Source organism: Mirounga angustirostris, unplaced genomic scaffold, assembly GCF_029215605.1.
Source record: "Mirounga angustirostris isolate CCGP_5_RB_7025 unplaced genomic scaffold, mMirAng1.0.hap1 SCAF_18, whole genome shotgun sequence".
In the NCBI taxonomy this organism is placed as follows: Eukaryota; Metazoa; Chordata; class Mammalia; order Carnivora; family Phocidae; genus Mirounga; species Mirounga angustirostris.
In genome coordinates, this window is record NW_026991726.1 from 2,899,642 (window position 1) to 2,924,789 (window position 25,148).

The 25,148-nt window shown below is 39.7% G+C and overlaps 1 long non-coding RNA gene across 1 annotated transcript in view; it reads right to left on the reverse strand.

Annotated features, from left to right (window-relative positions):
* The window catches only part of LOC135363074 (uncharacterized), a 53,530-nt gene that overhangs the window by 22,023 nt on the left and 6,359 nt on the right, over positions 1-25,148 (reverse strand). The window contains exons 2-5 of the long non-coding RNA XR_010408796.1: positions 18,891-19,068; positions 12,869-13,071; positions 9,644-9,826; positions 4,818-4,932 (exon numbers count right to left, since the gene is read on the reverse strand). This is a non-coding gene — a long non-coding RNA (uncharacterized LOC135363074). The remainder of the gene's footprint in view (positions 1-4,817; positions 4,933-9,643; positions 9,827-12,868; positions 13,072-18,890; positions 19,069-25,148) is intronic.

Here is a 25,148-nt window from a genome sequence, read left to right on the forward strand (position 1 = left end):
TTATGTGTTTAACTAGATGGAGTTCATTTTGACTTTCTAAAAGTCAAGGGTCATGTTATGAATCCAATCACATTACATATTCAAAACAGAGAAAAACTAAGCGACCTCTTTTTGAATGCTAAATGTGCCCATGCAAGGAAATTACTCAGTCATTGCAGCCAAAGGAAAGTCTTTTCTTCCATACTTTTTGATGGCAGTTCATTACATTTTACCTCCAGGCTACTTGCTTTCTTTTAGCAAGATCCATTACATATAGTACTTTCATAGTATGTTGGTGGAAAATAGGCAAAAGTATTGCATTTAGATATTTCTCTTAAGGGTTGAAACATGGTTTGCACACATACTCATTCATTCACAAACACCCGCCTAGGAGAACGTAGTCCTGGGGCGGAGAGGCGGGGGGAAGCTTGAAGGTATATATTTTAACCGATCTGGAACCTGAACCTTGTGCTAGTGAAAATGTACAGGACACACTGGTAACCCATAGCAACCTCATTCTTCAAAGTAGCTGTTGATGTCAAAAAACTAGGGCACCAAAGTCTAATAATTACAACTCCAAAGACAAATGAAGCCACAGCTAGCAAATGTCACTTACTGATCATGATGTCACTGCAAGGTATGCACTTGTTGTGATGAAACAAATATAACGTAAGGGGATACAGGGGCTTCTGCCTGTATCACATTCTATCTTCCATATCAAGATTAAAAAAAAAAGCTAAAGTAGCCTTAGTGACACGAAAAGCTTCAATTTAATGAAAGATGATTATAGTGCAAGAAAAATTAATCCTCATTTCTCCCATCTTTTCCTCCAGAAAAATGTTATTTTCTACAAACTAAATATAATCTTTGAAAAATTAAAAAAAAAATAGTTCCAAAGGGGCATTTCATTAAATTATGGGTGCTACAAAATGGATTTCTTATTTAACCTGATAGAAGGCGATACATTGTGTTGCATTAGAACTCTTTCAAATCCCTCTGATCTTGTAGAGCTTTTAAAGCTAGTGAGCACAAGATTTCCTCTAATTTAATATTTCTAGAAACGTTTTGAATGTAATGTTTGAACAATAATGAAAAGAAACACAAGAGTGTTTTTTAATAGCTTAAATGATGTTAAGAGAGGACTCTAAACTGCACCTCTGACCATTTTCAGAATCTGGAGAGAACACAAATAGACACTAAAACTTAAATATAAAACACCAAGAAAAAAACAAAAAACAAAAAAACAAAGTTGGTTGAACCTACGCCTCCCAACTCAGTTTGTTGCAAAATCAATGATGACCACACAGTTTTTATAATCTGGGAAGTGCTGTTTGATTTCTGTTCTTGCTTTTGTTTTCTCTCCCAAAGCTTAATTGGAGCCAAAGGTTACTTTGGGGGAGAAAACGGTCAAAGAGTAACTAAAATAGAGACTGAGGAATTTAAGGATACTTTATCAGGTTTGTATTACTTTAGTTTTTTTAAAAGAATATTTCAAGTAAACTGAATTTGAAACATTTAATATAGACTCTCAACAAAGACAGATATTCCATAATATCAACTCTTTCTGTTTCTTTATCCTTGTTGCTGAGAGGTAATAAAATCTTTTGTATAATTAATGGTTTAGTAACCTAATACCATTATAGTACCTAATCATAAAATATTAATAGTTTCTCTCCCCCAAGCCCCATTTTTTTCTGGCTCATAAATTTGGTACTAACAACAAACAAGCTCTATTCATTAATACTCATCCGAATAACTGCATCTGGTCAGTTTATTTAAAGGGGGCACAATTAGCATGCATCCAAAGACAATTTAGAAAGTTAAATTTGAAAGTAGGTATTTACGTTCTTTCAAGAAATATTAAACACAAGCCACTCGACAAAAGCATGGAAGTTGGCTGATGTTTTCTCTACACCTAAGACGAAAAGCTACATCCTGTCCATGGATTTTGATCAATCGCCCAGATACCTGGTTTACATGAGGCCGAAGTTTAAAACACCGAAGAGCTTTCAAGTATTTCACAGTATGGCTGCTTTGGTGCAGCATAACCAGACCCCATTCAGGCACTTTGAACTCGTCGACATCCAAACACCCTGAAGACCTCACATCTCTTCCTTAGGTTTCGACCAGTGATTTAATTAAAACCCCAATGAGCCAGGATCCAGACAACCTGAGCCTTCATGCACCGGTATGTGAAAGAAAACGATAGATGGAGGGAGGTCAGGAAGGCGACTGAGAAGAGGCTCTCTCTCCACAACGGGGCTTATTTTTTCCAAGAGGGAGATTTGTTGAGAGGGGCTCAGATACAAACATAGAAGGATGTATAGTTTGAATGAAAGCCTTTCAGGTGAACTGGTATCTCCATCTCCCACCGATCGCTTTCATGTTGGAAAAAAACAAAAAATATAAACACTCTGGGCTTGAGAGAGCAAAAATAAAGATCGCTATGTCACTTCGAATGGTTATACACGCTGGTTTCAGGTTCAATCCAGGCCAAGAACAGTAAAACCCATCTGGAGAAGCACTCTAAGTTAACTTCACGTTATACCTAACTTATTTATCTGTTGTTTCCCACCAACTTCTGAAGCTTTCTGCTTTCAAGCTACAGAAATCTCATCCAAATGCTTCACCCTGTTTATTCCACCCATGTGACATCCAGAGGCAATTCGAGGTCTGTATTCTTATTTTATTATTATTATTTTTGTTATGCTAATACTCTAAGCGTCCAGTTGAGAACAACTTCTCTTTCTTAACTGACCAATCCACTGGGATTGTCACCTTGGAGGGCTGGGAGGCAGTTAAATCTTGGTGGTTCCTGGTTCTGCAAAGGGGCTACTAGTCAGCCATTGGACATTTTGGACTGCTTAGCTGGGGAGAAGGAAAGAGGAGAAAAGAAAAGCTTTTAGGGCCTGGTAAATGCATGTTTGTTGGGTTGAGTACACAGCAAGTCAGAGCCTATTAATTTCCAAATCAACCACTGGGCTATGACGGCAAACTAAGCTTATAGTCACAGCAGCAGAAGAGGGCCCTCTAATTTACGGAAACCATCCTCTGTGATGAGCTCCAGATCCCCTGGACAACCTGCGAAAACTCTGAGGCTGCAATGATGGTGACAGACTCATTTAAACAAAAAGAAAAGCAATTAAGCAAACGGACTTGACTGAGAAGTAGGAATTCTCTGGCGAGCTGCTTCAGCATTAACTCTGTCACACAGCCTACCTCCTAAGTAGACCTAAGGAAAAACAACAGTAAACCATGCTTGATGACACAGGCCTGGGCCAAAGTGGGGGCCATGCTGTACTCAAGGAAGAAACATTCCATTACAAGCAACAGTTTTTTAAGCAAATCTAAAAGCAGATAAGCACATCTCCTGTGTGATGGGGATGCTACTTTCTACCCATAAAATGAAACCTCTGGCCGTAGCTGAAGGTATAATTTTAGAGCTCTCAGAGATGTTGAACAATGGCTTATGCAAGAGTAGAAAAGGATGGTCAAAAATATTGTTTCTGGCTTACCAGAGATTTTAGAAAACTCAATAAAACTCAATAAAAGATTATTTCAGACTTTCTTGTAGGTAGCAAAGTGAACATTCCCTGAACACAGTACCCTTTGCTTCCCCACAAAACCCAAAAAGCAAACAGCGCCTGCCCATATATTTTATCATTAGTTTTCAAACGCTTTATTATCTACTGGTATAAAGATTCAAGGAAACAATATTTCCTTTTCTAACTTTTTCAGCCTAGCTAACAGCAAAGAAGAATCTAAAGTGGCATTTTTATGAGGTCCTTTTCTAAGAGAGTTGATACCATGGTTAAGTGGTCTGGTTACTAGGATTACATTTGTGGTTGGAAAAGTACTCCATTCTAAAAAAAGTGAATTCAACATGAACCAACATAAATGTGCAACTCTGAGGGTGTCTGGGAGCCACGGCTCCATCCAAATCCTAAGGAAGGACAAGAACCACTGCCCATGGTTAAGTCCCTAAGAGGATTAAAAGCCTATTTACTGTCACTTGGTTGATAAAGATGCTGCTCATCAGTCCCATCCTAAAAGCAATAAACAATCGCCCGATTTTATACTCTCCCAGGTAAAGACTTGTAAACAGAAAGAACTAGTAACGAACGTTTTTCTTAAAAGAAAGTTAAATTCCAGTAACACCTGCTATTGTAATACATTCCATATTTAAGGCAGGCCATACGTGGGGGGGGTGTGTGCATGTCAGAGACGGTCAATGATCTACTAACTGAAAGCCGTAATTGACAGAATTCCCATTTTGTAAAATTAAAACAACAACAAAAAACCCCACTGTTTTTAGATCTTAGAAATAAAGATTCCAATTAATGAACTCATGACCAAGACAAATATTATGAGACGTAAGAGGAGATATATATAGGGAAAGAACATACATATGTAGAGTTAAATGTTTTACCATTTCTGATTATCAAAAGGCTAAGTATATTTTTAAACCACACAGTGAGTATAATGACAAGTTTAGGAAAGACCACCATAAATACCATGTTCAAAAACCAATTGCTCCATGAGAGGCGATGGACTCTGAGAAACAAACTGAGGGTTCTAGAGGGGAGGGGGTGGGGGGATGAGTGAGCCTGGTGATGGGTATTAAAGAGGGCACGTACTGCATGGAGCACTGGGTGTTATGCACAAACAACGAATCATGGAACACTTCATCTAAAACTAGTGATGTAATGTATGGTGATTAACATAACATAACAAAAAAAACCCCACACAAAAAACCAATTGCTAGTTTATTAAAAATGACACACAAAGAATTCCAGAACCAGAGTACATGTTTCACAGCTATTGCTTTGTTTTCTTACCTTGGATGTTGTACAGTCGGACCCTATGGGTAACATGTTCCAAAAAGCAAGTCACGTCTGAGTAAAACCTTCCACGTTGCACTCTGACAAAGGGCAGTGTTGTGTAAACATAAGGCTGAGGAGGAAATGACATTTTTAAGAAAAAATTTCAGCTTTTAACTTTTCCAAGGGATGTTTATTATCATTTCCCAAATGGCAAATACATACCACCTGATATTTGCAATCTCAAGTGAAAACAAAACCTTACAAGGTATCAGAACAGGCGCATGCTATAAAAATGGAGTATAAGGTTTTTCATTAGACAAAAAGTGCTGAAAATAGAAAATAAAAATGTTTACAACTTGACTGGCCTAGGTGATCTACAAACATTCCCTCCCAGCTATAAAAATTTCTAATTAGGGCGCCTGGGTGGCTCAGTTGGTTGAGCAACTGCCTTCGGCTCAGGTCATGATCCTGGAGTCCCGGGATCGAGTCCCGCATCGGGCTCCCTGCTCTGCGGGGGGTCTGCTTCTCCCTCTGACCCTCCCCCCTCTCATGTGCTCTCTCTCATTCTCTCTCTCAAATAAATAAATAAAATCTTTAAAAAAAAAAAGTCTTAAAAAAAATTTCTAATTAAAACCCTTCTATATTGTCCATGTGCTATTTATTAGAAATACCATTCATTCTACAGCAGTGACATTTTCCCAGGCAAACGTTTATTATAACCGTGGCCCCCTAATGTTCAGGGGTCGGGCAGGTGGCAAGGATGACCACAGGGAGTCATCTAAGCAAACAGAAAGCAGGATTCAGAGAATTGCTTAATCACACTTAGGTTTACTAGTCTATAAAACACACTGCCCTTTTACTAGAAAGAACTGAATATAAAGCAAATTTACAAACTTGAAAAAACTATGGCAACCACTGGTTTAAGGTTTCGTCATTTCGAATCTAGTTGTCAAGAAAAATCAGGAACAGAACATACTTCTGTGACATAGGAACACATTGAAAGCATTTATGAAGAATTATATTTTCTCTTTTTTTTTGAAGGAATTATATTTTCTTAAGCATTACAGGCTGCAGAAGCTCAACAATGGCATGACGAGCTAGGCTTGCATTGCGAACTACTTAAGTAGCATCAGATTTTCAGAACTGTGAAATTTTCTTCCAAATGTACCTCTCTGGTTCTAGAAAAAATATTCTGAAATTAATATAATGCATTAAGAGTTTACAAAGTTCTTGGACCTAATTTTACCATATAGCTAAAAAGTAAGGGAAGAACATGAAAGCTGGCATGGGGATTTCTGGGCTCCTACCTGTTTCTGATGCACCCACCTGCCTCCCTGATAGTCTTTTATTTTCTCTTTGTAAATATATGATAATTCTCTTGGTTTTTTAATTTAATATTAGAGCTATTTAAAGATAGAATAATTTTAAATAAATTAGTCACAATTGCCCATGCATAATATTCCAGAAGTATTGTTATTTTTCATTTTTTCTTTGGTATAAGAACAGTCAATCAAAACCAAATTCCTGGGGTGCCTGGGTGACTCAGTCGGTTAAGCGTCTGCCTTTGGCTGGGGTTATGATCCCAGGTTCCTGGAATCAAACCCCACGTCGGTCTCCCTGCTGAGCAGGGAGCCTGCTTCTCCGTCTCCCTCTGCTGCTCCCCTTGCTTGTGCCCTCTCTCTGACTCTCTCTCTCAAATAAATAAATAAAAATCTTAAAAAAAAAAAAAAACAACCCCAAACCCAAATTCTTGTCCAATTGAGAACAGACTGATACAGCTTATACTTAGGATCCACTACCCTTCCTAGAACGGCTACTATGAGCTGTAGTTTACCTTTAATTCCTCACTGATTAAAAAAAAAATCGAAACAACAAAAAACTAGACTCCTTAGAACGGTCAATGCTATTCTTTAAAATCTATTATTTGGGGCGCCTGGGTGGCTCAGTCGTTTAGCATCTGCCTTCGGCTCAGGTCATGATCCCAGGGTCCTGGGATCGAGCCCCGCATCAGGCTCCCTGCTCAGCGGGAAGCCTGCTTCTCCCTCTCCCACTCCCCCTGCTTGTGTTCCCTCTCTCACTGTCTCTTTCTCTGTGAAATAAATAAATAAAATCTTAAAAAAAAAAAAGTCACGTTCTCCATCAGCTAAAACCTTATATGTATTACAGTGCACTGGAGCTTAAACTGAGGGAATGCCACACATCAATGTTTGTATCCTAAAGGCACATGCACAGTCTTCTAACGAGGTAAGCACTAAGAACTGGTAGTGTATTCCCCAAATGCTTTCTCAGGATGCATAAAGCCATTCTGTTTAAAGCAAAACAAGACTAAACACAGTAAATAAGTTTGGGAAACATTGGGTAAAGCAAAATTTTAATGTTTCAACAATTCATCATTGTGGGATTTCCCAGAGCCTCTAATTTTCTAACATGCCCGTATTTTATTATCACTGAACCGGACCATCACTTAGAAATCACAGTTTTCTACTCTGGTATCATTACTACTGTTTCAGGCAGATACTATCATGTTTGTCAGTGAAGTTTGATCTATACATATGGGCCCTCATACTTACCCTTTGTTCATTTTTTTCTCCTACCTACCTTAACTACAACATAGAAATAGGCAGAATTCTAAATATTTCTGTAACTGATCTCATTACCATTTCTTCTCTTGCACATAGCCCCATTATCCACTTTTAGGCTGAACATCCATCACAAACACTGTCCCCCTCTAATTCATTTTTTCATGCCATGATTAGAATTAACCTTCAAATAGCCATGATGTATTCTTGTTCTCCAGGTGATAATTATATAAACATTCAATCTACTGTTGAGAGCAGTACTCTAAGTAAGAATCACCTTTAGATGGCAGAAGAGAAAGCTAGAAGGGTCTGGACCCCTGTCGGCACTGTAGAGCTGCTATACCTGAACTGGGGACCTGCAGACTTCTTCCACGTGGCATAAAAATAAGTAGGATAGGATTTATTCAGTTTTAAGTTGTTATTACTAGCAGCCAAATGCAATCCTGAACTCATACACTTGTTCACAGGGACACTTCTGCCAACATTTGAATAAACAGTCAACAGTCTAAGAACAAGAGAGCACCCAATGCTAGCTGCCTCTTTGTTTATAACTCTCTAACTTGTGTTTTGAAATTTCCTACTTAAAATGTCTATGCTAATGACTTGATAATTGTGTATGACTTCTCAATGAAGTGTGAAGTGCTCGCAAAGCAAATTTACAAATGTCAAGTATAATTTGAGAATTATTGTCTTTTTTCTCTAAGATGCAATTTTGTATGGTGATGTTTTTATAAGCTAAAAGCATAACCAAACATATGGAGGAACTAATGACAGCCCTTCTGGAAAGGTTATGAGATAGAAAATGTTCAGTTGCAAAAACTCAATGACCTGTACCCAAGTCTCTTTCAATATGGCAGCCAGAGAGAGAGCAGGTAGACAGTATAGGAGAATGACTTCTTCATTTCCTCTTAGGAACTCTTTTCTGAATATAAGCCTCACTTTTAAATTCAATAAACCAAGAAGACAGGAGCAGGTGAAAAGGAAAAAAATGGAGGATCTGACCTTATTTTAAAAAATGCCTTCTGTGGGAGAAAAACCAATTATCATTATCAGCCAATGAATGTTTTCCATTTTAAGCCCAGCTCAACCTCAACAGATGCCAAATACATTTGCCACAAGAAAACTGAGAAGATATTCAAGATGCTACCATGAATATATTTTCAAGGATTCAAGTCAACTAATGAAACCTCAAGAATTTGTTTTTCAAATATCTAGAAAGGCAGTCAAAATACTATAACTAAAATTTTAATTAACACTTATAATGATTAGTGATATCAGTTGTGGATCAATCTGTAATGTTGACTTTATACGTTGCATACACTTTTAACATACGGGAGAGAGCATTTATTAAAAAAAGAGGTTCACTTCTTAAATCTGTATTATAAGAAAATCAGAGCACACTTTAACAATTTTAAAATATTATTGAAGTACACCATTTTTGATAGGAAAAAAATCTGGAAGAAATAATAACTAAGCCATAATGAAATAATAGTCAAAACTCCTTCCCCAACATAGGAATCTCCTCTACAATGATCCTAATGAATGGTTACCCAAACTAGGGCATGATGATGGAAATCTCACTATCACAAAAGGTAAGCCTTTTGATTATTGGGAAGCACTATTTACAAAGTCTCCTGCTGTTCTGAGCTAAAGCCTGTACTCACTGTTTCCAATCCTGCAATGTGAAAATAACTGAGCTTCCCCTCCCTCACTCATCTCACAGACCTTCTAAGAGTTGAAGATGGTTTTGATATCAATACCCAAGCCAACCCTTCTCATCCCAATTCCTTATATCATCTATATATGTCAAAGTTTCTAGGTTCTTCTACTTCCTGGCTAAACTCTAGGCTGAGAACAACTGGATATGAAATAGGATGAAATTAAACTGCTATACAATCAAGTATGGGTCTTTATCTCCTTGGATTACAGCTATGATTTATTTGATACCAAATCCCTGGTCAACAAGGTAACCCCAATTACCACATTATACTTGGGAGAAAACAGAATCAGCTTTATAATAATGTTTTACTACTCCATTTGCAGAAATGCACTGCAATAAAAAGTTAGGACAGCTAGTACATTCTCCATACAATTCTTGAAAAATGCTTTGAATATTGATGTTGTTTTTCTATAGCAATACTTATAAGGGATGTCATTATTGATATGGTCTGATGTACATTAACAATTTCATCAAAGATATAAGCCTGTGACCCAAAATTAAAAAAAAATTGTTTTATAATCACTTTTTAATAATTATATTACCTGGTACCATAATCCACAACCACCCAATCTTTTGCAGTTCCTGTGATAGCATCATGATGTTGAAACAGTCCCAAATTTCTTCTGGCTTCTGTCAGTGCCATGTAATGGGATGATGAAAGAAATTTACTTATCTTGTATTTCTGAGCTTGTTTCAGGGCGAAATAGTAAAGAATTTCAGCAGCCCTAATTGTATAAAACAGTCATTAATTCTTATTTCAAAACAAACATTTACTATTTAAAATATGTGGTACTGATACAATTTTTAAATGCATTTTTTAAAAAATCCACATTTCAGCACAATTGATAAAAAAGATATTGATAATAAACATTCCTATAAAACCATCTAGGTATCCATCTAATATATCTAGATTATCAATCATCAGAGAACATCATGTCTAAATTGATATAAAGGACGCTTGTTCTAGATGGTCCTGGAAAGAAGCCAGTACCCACTGGCAGCGAGATAGGTGTACTTATGTATAACATAGTGGAAAAAAAAAAAAAAGCTCGAAACAGCAGTAAAAAGTGGATAATGGTTGCTGCCCTTTCTTCTCTCCAAGATCAGCCCAGACACATACCAGGAACTTCATCACCAGAAAGCCATTCACTCTCACATACATACATTAAAGGAGAGACGGTGCAGAAATGGTCACATGAGTGGGAGACTAACAGTGAAGGAGAGGCAGAAAGCGATGGCCTGACAGCTCAGTGACAACAGCTAGTCTCTGTGCTGAATGAGAACATTCAACAACTAGAGGGAAAGTAACAATATAAACTGAAAGGTGATAAAACATATGCTGTCGCTTCTCGTTTATTTTAAAGAAAAAACACTTGGGCTTACGAGTAGTTTTTGAGCAAGAATATGGGGACTTATCATTTTCATGCTTTATTTTTTTCATCAGAGGATATGGTTCAAGACAGGTTTCGAAAAAGTTCTTTAAAAAAGAGATATGGCTTGGGGTGCCTGGGTGGCTCAGTCGTTAAGCGTCTGCCCTCAGCTGAGGTCATGGTCCCAGGATCCTGGGATCGAGCCCCACATGGGGCTCCCTGCTCCGCGGGGAGTCTGCTTCTCCCTCTCCCACTCCCCCTGCTGCGTTCCCTCTCTCTCTGTGTCTCTCTCTGTCAAATAAATAAATAAAATCTTTAAAAATAAATAAATAAAATCTTTAAAAAAAAAAGAGAGATGGCTTGATGAAGTAAAAAGTTTAAGAAGGTTCTTTATGCCAAACATATTAAGAAGGATGGAGAGAAAACCAAGGCAGCTTGAAAATGTATCACAATATAAGGAAAAGGACAAATTTAAAGTACTCAAAAAAAAAAAAGAATTGTTTTAAATTTTGAAATAATTAGAAGATACTAAATAATCTCTGCCTTTAAATTCTAATCTTTCTAAAATTCATGGCAGGAGAAACACTAAGTTTGAATTAAAGAAATTGTGTATATATGTCCATCTATACCCATAGCACATATTCCTGGCTTTGCAAAGAGTACCTATACATATAGATATCCCAAAATGTAAAAAGGGGGTTTAAAAAATATTTTCTTCTTTATACTCCTCTATCCTATCCAAATGTTTTACAAATGAGCATCAAGATGAAATATCTATAATCAGACAATAAACTTATTTTCAAGTAAGTTGATTACATTTTGAAATTTGTCATTATTATATGGTTTTTTGTCATTTTATTTTAAAGCAGAATTTTCAAAATATATTATTACTCACACTAAGTACTTCACCTTAAATATGTTCAATAAATTAAAATTGAATCAATATTTGTAACTCTTTGTCACTAAAAAATAGTTGACACTTTTAAAAAAGTGCAGTAGTCCAAAAGAATCTCTACATTACTTAGTACTTTCTCTGTTTTTATCATAGGTAGTTTAGAGTAACATAATAGAGAATTAATATTCTATTGGGCAAGAATGCATCAATCTCTCTAATATAGAAATACTATTTTATTACAAATACAGGAATACGTATCCATCTGGCACATTTGTGAATATCCCAAAAAAAAGGCAAAGGTCAGGCTTTTGAAATAATGCTGACAGCATGAAACAGTAAAAATAAAAAAAAACACACTACTATACCAAAGTACAACTCTGGGAGAAATTCATGATCTTTATAAAAGGGCTTTCCAAAATGTACTATTTCTACCAGTACGGAGAAGAAGGTAGATATAACATGACTTTTTATTTTTAATACTGAGATTCATCATGAAAATTAATCATCATGAATTCATGATCTGAACTAAGCTGAAAGTGAACTCATCCTGAAAATGAATTAAGCTCCCACGCTACACACACATAGAGAGAGCCCCAGGAGCCCCCAGGGTGGTTCATCCTTACCAAAAAGCAACAGGACCCACAAAGATAGCTACTAGCCACGTGTGATTATTTATTTACATTTAAATCAACTCAAATTAAAGGAAATTAAGAGTTCACTTCCTCAGCCACACTGGTCACATTTCAAGTGCTCAACAGTTACATGTGGCAAGTGGCCATACTAAACAGTGCAGAAAACAGAAACAGAAGATTTCTACCACTGCAGAAAGTTCTGTTGGACAGTGACTGAAAGTTCTACTGGACAACGCTGGTTAGAGCGTTTTTGTTTTCTCCTGACTTTTCTGCTTTCTCCCTGTCACTATGCTTTTTCAGCCAATCACTCTGCCGCCATCAGTTCTCATCTCTTTCAAGTTTTGCTCTTCTAAGCAGAGAATCACACCTATAGAAATATGTTTCAATAAATGAGAACTGAGGTGGAGCCTCTGAAGTTCTCCCACATATAAAATACATTAGTTTTAGATTGTGTACTTTGAGGCCCACATTTTAGCCACAGAGAGGCCCTGTTTGTTCCTTGTGACCCTTGCTTGTTTCCAGCAATTTAGTCTGTCTGGCTACTGACCTGCAGACACACATAACAATGCCACTGGATATTATCACGGTGTGCAAACAATACCAGTAATTAATTAGAAACATATAAAACATAAGATACAGGAGAAAGTCTAATCAGATAAACTGCTTTTTTCAGAACAAAAGCCCATATAATAATCTGATTATGCACTGGAGACATAGCTCTGATTGCATTAAAATTTCACAATTACATTAAACACATCCCAATACTGCATACATGTTGTATATTATGCAAAACTCTATGCTATGCTATGTGCTATGATCACATAAAAAAGGTGAATAATTAATGTAGCTTTCTAAACGTAAATTTTGTACCTTAGATGGGATTCCAATATCCTATCCATTCGTTTGTAGAAGGGTCTGGATGTAAAATAGCCGCTCCAGTAATGATCGTCTCGGTCAGCATAAGTGAAAAAATCTCCACTTAGAACAGGGAACATGGATTGGCTATTCTTTCTAATGGTTACATCTTCTTTATCCAGTGCATCAAAATAATCTGATAAAGTCCCAAACTGTATCTAATAAAAAAAAAAGTGACACTTATTCATCTCTACCTTAAAATTACTTCTAGCACTAAAAGGAAAAGTTAACAGTAAATATTTAAGATGCGCTTTCCAGTTAAGATGAAATTCTAGCTCAGATTTTACAAAACTCAAAAGCAGGGGGAAAAATATACAGTAGCTCTTTCACTTGCATCAGGTCCCAAAGTAAACTAAAATAAAACTTACACCCCTAAGCAGTTAGAAGAACTACTGAGATATACAAATCTGTGGATCTGAAAACACCTTACCCATCTCCAGAATTTCAAAGTGTGCAAGGGTCAGGGAATAGAATAATTCAGAGATGAATAAAAGATGGGAGGAAGCAGCAAAAATAAAACATTTACATACAGTTTGGTTAACCATTAAGTATTTTCATATGTCATATGCACATACACTCCCCTGGCCTCCCCATCCCCCTTGCTTGAGCTCTCATAAGGGAGACTTTAAGAACAGCAGGTCATTAAAAAAATGGACTTGCTCTACCAGCAGGTAACATTGAATAGAAGTAAAACACAAAGAGTGACAAGAACTGCAAGGTTGACTGCTCAAATGAAAAGGTCTTTTGACTAATGATTTAAATTACCAGAACATAAATCCATTTTTATGAGCCCAAACTATTCCATAAATCAAAGGAAAAAAGAAGTATTATACCACACCATGTAAACAGATATTAAAAGGCAGTGTTTTTAGAGATAAACAGAGAATTTAACAGGGAATGTATTTCTTTGAATATTAAGATGCTATTTTTGTTGTTTCCTACCACACACAGATACACACACACACACACACACACACAGATACTAAAAGCTACTTTGATTCAATGTGGCAGAAAAATAATTAAGAGCAGTTAAAAACAGGGGTGCCTGGGTGGCTCAGTCATTAAGCATCTGCCTTTGGCTCAGGTCATGGTCCCAGGGTCCTGGGATCAAGCCCCACATCGGGCTCCCTGCTCTGCAGGAAGCCTGCTTCTCCCTCTCCCACTCCCCCTTCTTGTGTTCTCTCTCTAGCTGTGTCTCTGTCAAATAAATAAAATCTTAAGAAAAAAAAAAAGAGTAGTTAAAAACAGTGAGTAGCACTCTAGAAGAGTGGTTAAGAACAGCACAGAACCTGGATCCAGATAGCATTGGTTTGAATTCCATCTCTACCATTTACCTAACAATGTGGTTTTGAGCATATTTATATATTGTCTCTGTGTCTGTGTTACAGCTAAGAGGGATCTAAGTAAAATGCTTAGAAACACAACTGGGAAATAATGGTCTAAGTTTTAGCTATCATTTTTCTATTGCAAAGGCAAAATTTCAGCTGGAAACATGATGATATTAGTAAGACAAATAGAAGTTATCATGTACCTGTGACACAATAAATTTTATAACAGCAAAATAGATAATTATTTCTAAATCCTTATGTTTACATCACAGAAAAGCAATTTTCAATAATATTACCTAGTCTTATCTTGGCTTCACCAAATACAATGTATCTTGGGCAAGTTAATATATTTGTGCCTCAGTTTCCTCATCTCTAATGGGGATAATTATAGTACCTACCAGAAAATGTTCAGAGAATTAAATAAGTTAACTAAAGTGAAGCACTTTAAAAAGTTAATAGCAGGGGTGCCTGGATGGCCCAGTTGGTTAAGCACCTGACTCTTGGTTCCAGCTCAGGTCATGATCTCGGGGTCATAAGATCGAGCCCCACATTGGGCTCTGTGCTGGGCATGGAGCCTGCTTAAGATTCTCTCTCTCCCTTTCCCCATCCCCACGCCCCCGCACCCCCAAAGTGCATGCTCTCTCTCTAAAAGAAAACGTTAATAGCAAATAGTAAGTACTCAAAAATTAAGTGTTATTTATTACTCACTTAACACATTCTAAGAAGCAGAATATAAGTGTGTGTGTATAACCATGAGGGTCACAAATGCAAAGAAATACAGCATTAACTTCAGGCCCAATAGTACAGACAAGCTCAGGGAAGTATACTGATAAAAGTAAAAAATATTCAACAATCTAAATTTCTGACTCACTTTCTCATCTATATAAAAAGGGATTTCTATGAGATAACAAAAATTCCCTTCAGTTTCAGATTTTAGGGAACTGTGGCATGCTACAGAGTTAATATTCACAACAAAGTATACCCTTTTAGAATATTGTAACTAATTTTTGGTATTAGCCAAGATGAAAGTATTTCCTTCTTGGCAATTGCCCCAGGCAAAGTTCATTTAAGTAGCCTGGTGAGCATTCTCACAAATTTAATTCAATCTCAAAGGACTGATATATAATCCTGTATCTATCCTAGAGTAGTTTCAAAAGAAATTATTTAAGAGTGAATTTTTCTATAGTCTCTTGGTAGCTCAAAGTACGTATTCCAAATAACCAAAAAAAAAGGTAGATGTTTTTTACTTCAAAAGGCAACAAATTATATCTTTAACATAACCTTAATCTTAAACATAATCAAACTCCTCTATCAGAGCAACATATGAGAAAAATACATAAATTGTTAAATAAGTGATGACCAATGGGAAACTGACTGGCTTGGTTGGTACAATGTCAATTTTTTAGCCATCTAAATTCAATTGCTTACTTGGGTTTTTCCTTTCATTAAAAGAAAATAATAAACTGAAGCTTCTGGCTTGGACAAAATAACTTCAAACATCCTACAGAGAACAGATACTAGATAAACCACAGAGAGAAAAAAAGCTTTTGTTTGAAGGTATCTAAGGACAATCAAAGCAGCCGACACTTGAGTGACAAAAATTCCAGAAAGAAAGGAAATGCATGAAGGTTACTGGGTACAAGGTTAGAATGCAAAAGTCAAGTGTATTTTTATACATGGAATATACCACATTCATGGATGGCCTAATATTTGTAAAGAAGTTAACGGTACTCACATTGATCTATAGGTTCAATGCAATGCCAATCAAAATTCCAACTTTTTTTGGTAGAAATTTAAAAATTGATCTTAAACCTATACAGAACTATAAAGAAAACCAATGCAATCTTGAGAAAGAAAACAAAATTAGAAGACTTATGCTATCAGAAATTAAGATCCATTCTAAAACTATAGTAATTAAGACAGTCCGAGACTAAATAGACAAAATTGAATAGAGTCTATACAAGAGCCACACAAATAGTTTCACTCAAAATTAATGAAAAAGATGATGCTGCAGTAAAGTGGGCACACTGGTCTTTTCAATAAATGGTGGTAGATACCCATATGGGCAAAAATGCACCTTGATCCCTGTCTTCATACAATTCACAAAAAAATCAATTCCAAACAGATTACAGACCTAAATATTGAAGGTAAAACAATAAAGCTTCTGGAGGACAGCTTCATAGGAAGCGTATTTTCATAATTATGGGGTATAAACAAAAATTTCTTAAGCAGAACATGACATGGAAAGGAAAATACTGTTATATTAGATTTAATTAAAACAAAGAATTTCTGTTTATCAAAAGACAGCATTAAGAAAGAAATTAAAAAACAGGCTCACATAGTGGGAGACAATATTTGCATAACTTTTATCTGAAGGAAGACTCAAACCAAAATATATAAAAGAGTTATAAATGGTACAAAATAAACAGACAACCCAATTTAAGGAAAATTCATCAAAAGATTTAAATAGTCACTTCACAAAAGAGGATACCTAAATGGCAATAAACTTATGAAAAGAGGTTCAATTCATTAACTACCAGGGAAATATAAAATAAAACCATCATATCGATCATAAAAAAATAAAAATGAAAAAAAAATCCTAACAAAAAATCTGAGTAAGGAAGTACAGCAACTGAAATTGTCATACAATGCAACGACTAGTGCATCTATTTTGGGATACCATTTGGCAATATCTACTGAAGTTGAACATGTGCATACCCAGTGACCAAAAATTTCTATCCCATTTTATACCCACATAAATTCACATACATGTATATAAAAACATGCACAAAATATTCAAAATGGCTTTATTTGTAATACACAAAAACTGGAAACAACCCAAATGTCCATCAATAATACAATGGACAAATCGTGATGTATTTATCAAATGGATATTAAAGATAATATACAGTATTAAAATTGAATATACTGTGGGGCGCCTGGATGGCTCAGTTGGTTAAGAAATCCAACTCTTGATTTTGGTTCAGGTCATGATCTCAAGGTCATGAGAATGAGCTTCACATTGGGCTCCGCACTCAGTACAGAGTCTGCTTGAGAGTCTCTCTCTCCCCTCCCCCTGCCCCCCCCCCCGCTCATTCAAATCATTGCCAAATCTTACAAAAGTAACCTTATTTTCCCTTCTATCATCATGGTTAGTGTTTTTTCTTTTGAAATGATACAAGAAGGAAATCTTAAGTATGTGACCCTGAGACCATGACCTGAACCAAAATCAAGAGTTGGATGCTTTTTAAAGTGACTTTACAAATTGCCCTACTGGGCAAAGAAGGAAATAGGTAAAATACAAAAATCAGTACTTTAATTCTTTAGAATGAGTGGTAGATCCTTTTATGGATCTCAAAACCATTCACTAGGAAGATGTACTTAGGGATAAAATACCCATCTGCATATGCCATCCCCTAAGTAAATGTTTGTGTATCAGCTTCATCTTTGAGGAGATTATAGAGATGATTTAAACATAGACCTAAAGTTCATAATTTGGTAGAAATTCAGTTGTAAGTATCTTGAATACACCTGGCATTTTATTTAAGTTTATTTAACTATTTAATATTATTTACATTTACTTAATAAACTTGAATTCTCCCTACATAAAATGTGACCTATCATCAGCTTTCTAATTTCCTAAACAGTAACATCTCTTCCTTTCTGTAGTATTTCCACAAATATTCTACTGTCTCATAGGTTAGTATGTGAATATAATAAACACATTGGGTAATTTTCTCATATAGGGTCTAATATAGGACTCTTGTTTGAATCCTGACTCATGAAACATATGCTTAAAAAAAAATGCCTGTATGTGATCAGGAAAATCTGAATCTATCTGGATATATGATAATATTGAATTATTGTTAATTTTTTAGATATAATAGTGGCATTATGATTGTATTTTTAAACAGAGTCCTTATCATTTAGATACATAATGAAATGGTTACAGATGAAACTACATGACTACTATTTCCTCCAAAATAATCCCTGGGAGAGGGTGAGAGAGGACAGTGAGGCACAGCTGAAGTGAGAGTGACCTCGAGTTGATCAATGTGGTAGCTGAGCTATGGATATGGGGAGGCAGGGGTCAGGGGAAGGGTACTTAAGTTGTTCTCAAAACTTTAGGGTACATTCAAAATTTTCCAAAAGGGAAACAAAAAAAGAGAGAAAGAACTACAGGTAAATGATTAATTTTGGAAGTCTTCTCAACTAAGAAAGATGCTAGTGTATTCTCTGGACACAAGACATTAATTTGCAAAATTCATGACACGTTCATCTGCATTGCCCGTCACATTACTAAAATCACAAGGATGCAGCCGTCAGAGAAACAAACTTTTGATGCTGGTAGAAAAACAGGACATCACTGAAAACTGAAGATCACAACTTAGTAGGTGCATATTTACAACTACATAAAAGTAAAGTCTCTTTAATGCTGTAGGAATGGGGGGAAAGGGACAACTTCAGAAATGCAACTATAGTACTAGATAATTTTCCTCTTTAAGAACTACACTCTTACATACAAACTACATATTCTAGGAAATATTGGGATGTGGGACAAAGAAACTAAGGCTGTTGTGTTTTAGCCTCATTTAATAATGAAGGCTCAACTTCAAATACAGTATCATAATTAAATATTTTCAAATTACCTTAACATTATACTCAGGATGAGAATTCATATAATCAAAAAGCAGCTGATAATTCTTATACTGATGATCCCATTCTATGCGTTCACAGTAGCGAAAATCATCTCCTAGTGGGGCCAGGACAACTGTAGTATGGAAGAGCTTTGACTTCTTTCGGTACTGATCTAGAAGCATCTCAGCCCTACAAAAGAAAAAGGAAAATAAGAACAGTACTAAGAAAAGGACAATGGGGCAACTCATTAAAAAGTGTATTATGTTAAAAGAAATTGTTGTATATTTTACCTGTATTCTAGGTTAGTATGATTTATAAGGCAGATTTTTTAAAACTACTATACTAATTTTCATTATCCACTTAAAATATTCATAAATTTTGGGGTGCCTGGGTGGCGCAGTTGGTTGAGCATCCAGGCTTTTGGTTTTGGCTCAGTCATGGTCTCTAAGTCATGAAATCAAGCCCCGCATTAGGTCCTGTGCTCAGCGCAGAGTCTGCTTGGGATTCTTTCTCACTCTCCTTCTGCCCCTCCCCTCTGCTCTTTCTCTCTAAAATGGATAAATAAATCTTCTAAAAAATATATTCATAAATTCTTACCAGAGAGAAAAACCCACAGGTTTCCAATGGATTATCCTTAGAGAAATAAAGTCACATACCAACTTTGACATAAAATTACTGGGAACATCAATGGCCTCCTGAAGCCCGGCCATAGACACTGGATCCCAGATTGCCTGTATTTTAAGATAATTTAGTCCAAGAAGACAATAAGGATTTCTTATCTATATAAACTTTGAAGTTGGCTTTGACTCAAGATGCCTTTCTCTAATTTGATCTAAACTTGCCTGATTACACATAAAAAAAATTAATAGTTTGAATGAAACCAATTATAGAACCTGATTTCCTCTTCAAACGGAAGAAAAACAACTCACTTAACACCTGCCATCAATAAACTGGATATCTGTCAGTGTCCTTCTCAGGGCTGATCAACAGATAAAGTTTTGGAGATCAAATAGCTTTTTTGATTTCTACCTTCCTCAGATCTAACCCATGAGTCCAAAGGTCAGCTAAATACTAAATGTGCTGATGTGTTTTTATATTTCATATTATTCTAGTATTCTGCAGAAAACCTTTGGGGTTGAACTGCTGAATGCTGAACCGGGGTACCATTTGAGGAAGTCTAGGAATACAAAGTATTTAAGAGGAATGGCTTATAAAAATGAAATTAAATAAGCGGATGAAGAACTCAGAGTAGTTCTCTATGTTTGTAATGCCAAGCTTAAGAAATCAGTGATAAATGACTAATGTGCTTTTTACCCAGTATTCCAATTTTCATTTCTAGGGTTATCGAGAAGTTCCAATTCACAATATAAAAACTTACGAAAGAAACTCAAAGACCATCAATAATGGAACGAAGTATTTTATAAAATTAAAAACATTTAACTAAATTTAGAAATTCACATGATCTTTTTATACTGATAGTCTCTGAAACTGCTTTGCAAATATTAAATTATTAGCAAAATTCAATAACTTGGTGAGTAAAATATAACCATAATGTTCTTACATAACATAGTTTTCTGAGATTAGCGTTCAGTAGAGTACTTAATTTTTACTAATAATTTACTAATATTCCACACTTAACCAAAAATAACCTTGGATTATTAGTTATAATTAAAAAAATACATGTCTAATGAGACTAATCAAATAGAAAGAAAAATAAGAGAAAAAAACCAAACATATAAATCAGATATGAGAAAGATACACTATGACTGAGCATCCAATCAGATTCCCCTAGGCAACCAGCATAGAAAAGGATAAGTGATCATTTAAATGAATGCCAAGGTTTACTACTAGATATACCATATCTTGTGTGTATATGCATATGACACATAAGAGGAAAGAATCACAAACATTAAGTGTGAGTCTTCCATTCAGCATCTGTCCTAACTCCCAAGCTCCTGCTCAGAAGGTGTCAACACGGAATTCAAGAGACCAATCTATACTACCTGGTAGAGAGTGGATATTCACTAAATACATTGTACACTAATGCCAAATGAAATGACCGATATCACACTTGAAGATGTGCAGCAGCAATCTGCTCTTCACTCCTACCAGGTTAGAAATGTCAACTTAACTAGAACCATTTGAGGGAGTCACTGTATGGATGGGGCATGGGGGGAGGGGGAGCATTGAGCAGCCGGGGGAGGGGGCCCTCGGGCGGGGGTCTTGTGTGAGGAGGAAGTTGGGTAAGGGGACCCCAGGCAGTGGTGACCTCACTTCCCTGACAACAGAGCCCAACAGAATTTGGAACCCCGGTAACCAGGCACCCACATTCCAGAGACAGCCCCCTGCCCAGCTCATTTCTTTGGAGACCCTCCAACAAAAAGCATGTTCGGGTGCTGCTTCCCCAAATCTGGACGCTGCAGGCTGAAGAAAGAGCGCCCTGCAAACACTGTCCCCCGCTGGGGATGTCGAATCAGGGCTCCCCACAGCCTCTGGCCATTTGGCCGGAAGGACAGAAAGGTGACACCAGGAGGCCCAGAGCCTGCCACCCAGCCCCACACGCTCTGATCTGCCTGTGCAGCCCCAGGCCCCCCTCCGTGTGTGTGTGTCTGTGCGTGTCTGTGTGTGAGTGTGTGTGTGCGTGCGTGTGTGTCTCTGTGTGTGTGTGTGTGTGTAAAGAGGGGTCATGCAGGGTGGGGCCACCCTGAGCAGGAGCAGGCTGATGAGGGGTCAGATTCCCAGTGGGCAGGTCATGTTCAAGGTCAAGGCTGGCCGTGTCGGATGGGGTGTGTGGGCGCTGCCCCTTCTACCCAGGGTTTATCCAGATAGCCCTGCAGGGATGGGTCACTGCATCCAGGGTGCAGGGGTGTGCACTCACAGGACTGTGTCTGATCTGGGAGCAGCAGGGGGACTGGGCAGGAGGACAGTGAGGATGGCCCGGCAGGGCTGTGATGCCTCCAGCCAGCTACCCGTCCCTGTCTTTGCAGAAGGCCACGGATGACCTCCCGAGGCGGCTGGCGGACATGTCCTCCTCCCTGACGGAGGGGTTGACCCCACAGGCATCCCCCAAAACAAGTGCTAGGGATTGCCGGGCAAGACCTCCAACACCCCCCAGACCACTGTCCCAGGTGCTTGGTCACCGGACAGTGGTCCAGGAGCCGGAGCCCACGGAGACCGAGCCCGAGGGTGAGAAGGCTGGGGCTGGGTGTTTGTGGTGTGTGGGGATGGGTCGGTGCTGGCCCCACAGGGACGAGCCCCCAGAGGCTGGTGTGGGGCCTGGAGCAACGACTGGGCGCAGAGCATCCAGCGGGTGGACTGCAGTCGGGGAGACACCCCAGGGAGGGCTCCTTCCTGGCTGCGGCTTCTCTGGGAGGCCCTGGGCTGGGTTCTGTCTCCGCAAAGGCCCACGGAGAGCGGGCTCGGGGTGAGCTTTTCTCCTCTCACAGCTGCTCCAGCACCTGAGGAGCTAGAGCCGGTTCCAACTCCATCGGGAGCTCTGGAGGGAGGGGTGGTGCCTGCAGCGACTTCAGGAGGAGACCAGGAGACGGCAGGTGACCCGGCACCCACCCACGGACAGCCTGACGTGGACCAGGAAGAACTGGCACCTGCCCCGGACCCAGCTCCTGCTACTGTTCCTGCCCCTGACCCAGCTCCTGCCCTGGATCCTGCCCCTGACCCAGCTCCTGCCCTGGATCCTGCACCTGCCACTGCTGCAACCCAGCTCCTGATCCTCCTCCTACCCCTTCCCCTGCCCCTGCCAGAGCCACTGCCCCTTCCCCTGCCTGAGCTCCGGTTCCTGCTCCTTCTCCTGCTCCTCTCCCTGCCCCTCCCAGACTCCGCTGCCCCTTCCCCTGACCCTTCCTGAGCTCCTGTTCTTGTCCCTGACCCTGCTCCTGCTCATAACCCTACCCCTGTCAGACCTGCTGCCCCTGCCCCTGCCTGAGCTCCTGTTCCTGCTCATTCTGCCGCTGCCCCTGCCCCTGCGCCTGCCGGAGCTCCTGTTCCTGCTCCTTACCCAGGTCCTGCCCTAGATCCTGCACCTGCCACGACTGCTGATCCTATCCCTCCCCTTGCCCCTGCCCCTGGGCCTGCTCTTACACCTGGCCCTGCCCCTGGCCCTGCCCCTATCCCAACCCCTGCCCCTACTCCTGCTCCCGCAGGGCTCCCAGAGCCACATCCAGAGCCCACAGCCCTGCGGGGAGAGCTCCTTGTACAATTACCCTTAGGTCCATCGCCGGACCCCGACGCCCCGCCAGATTGTTTCATCCCCTCCCCCTATGTTCTTTCTCTCTGGTTCATATTGTTCTAGTTCATATTGTTCATTTTCATGTTCTGTATACTGTTTATTATTTGTTTTAAATAAAATTACTTGTTTTCAACTGAACATATGATGAGCATAAGTACATTCCCAACGCTGTGCCACCACACCCCAGAAGATTGCTGCGGAATATCTCATGTCTCAAAGGAGTCCCCGAACCAGAAGCCCCCCTGCCCATTTCGCCCCCAGCCCATACCCTGGAAACCCCTAAGCTGCTTTCTCTCCTTATTCTTTTACTTGTTCTGGATGTTTCTGTACATGGAATCATGCAATAGGAGCCTTTGTGTCTGCCCACTTATTTTCAAAGGGGACTCGTTTTCTTCTGTTTATTTGTCATAAAATTTCCCTTATTCGATATTGAAATCCCCGATTGATTACAGATCAGATGTAATCATAGAGGCCACTTTAGGAATTATGGGCACAGGGGCGCCTGGGTGGCTCAGTCGTTAAGCATCTGCCTTCGGCTCAGGTCATGATCTCAGGGTCCTGGGATCGAGCCCCGCATTGGGCTCCCTGCTCCATGGGAACCCTGCTTCTCCCTCTCCCACTCCCCCTGCTCGTGATCTCTCTCCCTCTCACTCTCTCTCGCAAATAAATAAAATCTTTTTTTAAAAAAGGAATTATGGGCACAATCTCGGGGCAGAGACCCCTGTACCTGCTGGGACACCACAGCCTGACCCCAGACAGGAAACGGCTGGTTACTCCTGTGGCCCACACAGAAACCAGGGAAACGCAGAAAGCTGGAAGACACACCACAAAGCAAGGCCAGAGAAAGGTTTCACCTGACTCTGGTCCAAACCACGCTCCAAGTCACTGGGTTCCACAGGGATGGAGACCAAACACATGCCAGTCCAAGGGGGAGGATAGGCACGCAGGGAATATGTGTCAGAGATGTGGAGCTCCCGGGGAAGGATTCCGGCAAAGGAAACCCTATGGAGGCAGCGCTCATCACCCTCAGACTGGCAGGTGTCTGGTCTGGGGAGAACGTGAGGAAGCGGAGGTCCAATGTAGGTCCCCTGGAGGAAAGGGTGACGGGCACCCCTGTCTGGGAGAACAGTGAGCATCACCCACCCCAGGCTGCAGGTGCACCCATCACCTGGCATGCTCGGCCTCGGACTCACCCCCGGAAACTCTGGCTCGGTTTTTCACAGATCTGCTTTCAGGAGTGTTCAGCACAGCGGTGGTGGAGAGAGCAGGGAATGGAACAACGCTAATGACCAAGGAGATGGATGGGATCCATGGTCCCAGTCCTCATGATAGAATGTCCTGTAGCCACTGTCACATTGTCCTTCGGGGCACAGGATCCGGGAAGCCCCTCCTGAGACTCCGTCCTGCCACCCTGTTCCTGGGAACATTGAGAATTGTTTGAGGAGGGGATGGAGAGGATCCAGGATGACACCGGGTCCAAGGAGAAGGAAGGTCAGCACTGGGAGGACAGATGGACGTGCCCTGAGCCACCATCCAGGACCCAGGCTGTGATGCCCTCGGACCTCACCCCAAATAATGGCTCCTGAGGTACAGATCCAGCTTCTGTGGTTTCACTCCCTCCCTCCGTACGTCATTTATTCACTCATTCATTCCCCCCTCTCTCTCCTTCCCCTCCACTCCTCCCTTCCCTCCCCCACTCCCTCCCTCCCTGCCTCTCTGCCTCCCTCCCATCCTCCCTGCCTCCCTCCCTCCCCTCTACCCCTCCCATCCTCCCTTTCCTCCTGCCTTTCTCCCCTCCCCCTCCCCATCCTGCCTCCCTCCCATCCTCCCTTCCCTTCTCCCTCTCTCCCCTCCTTCTCTCCCATCGTCCCTCCCTCTCTCTTTCCCTCACTCCCATCCTCCCTCATTCAGCACAGGATCTGGGGTCCCTGCTGGGTACTGAGCACTGGGGCTTCATCAGTGAGCACCCCCCAACCCACATGGTCACGTCCACTGTGGGAGGTGATGGGGGGCAGTCCTCACG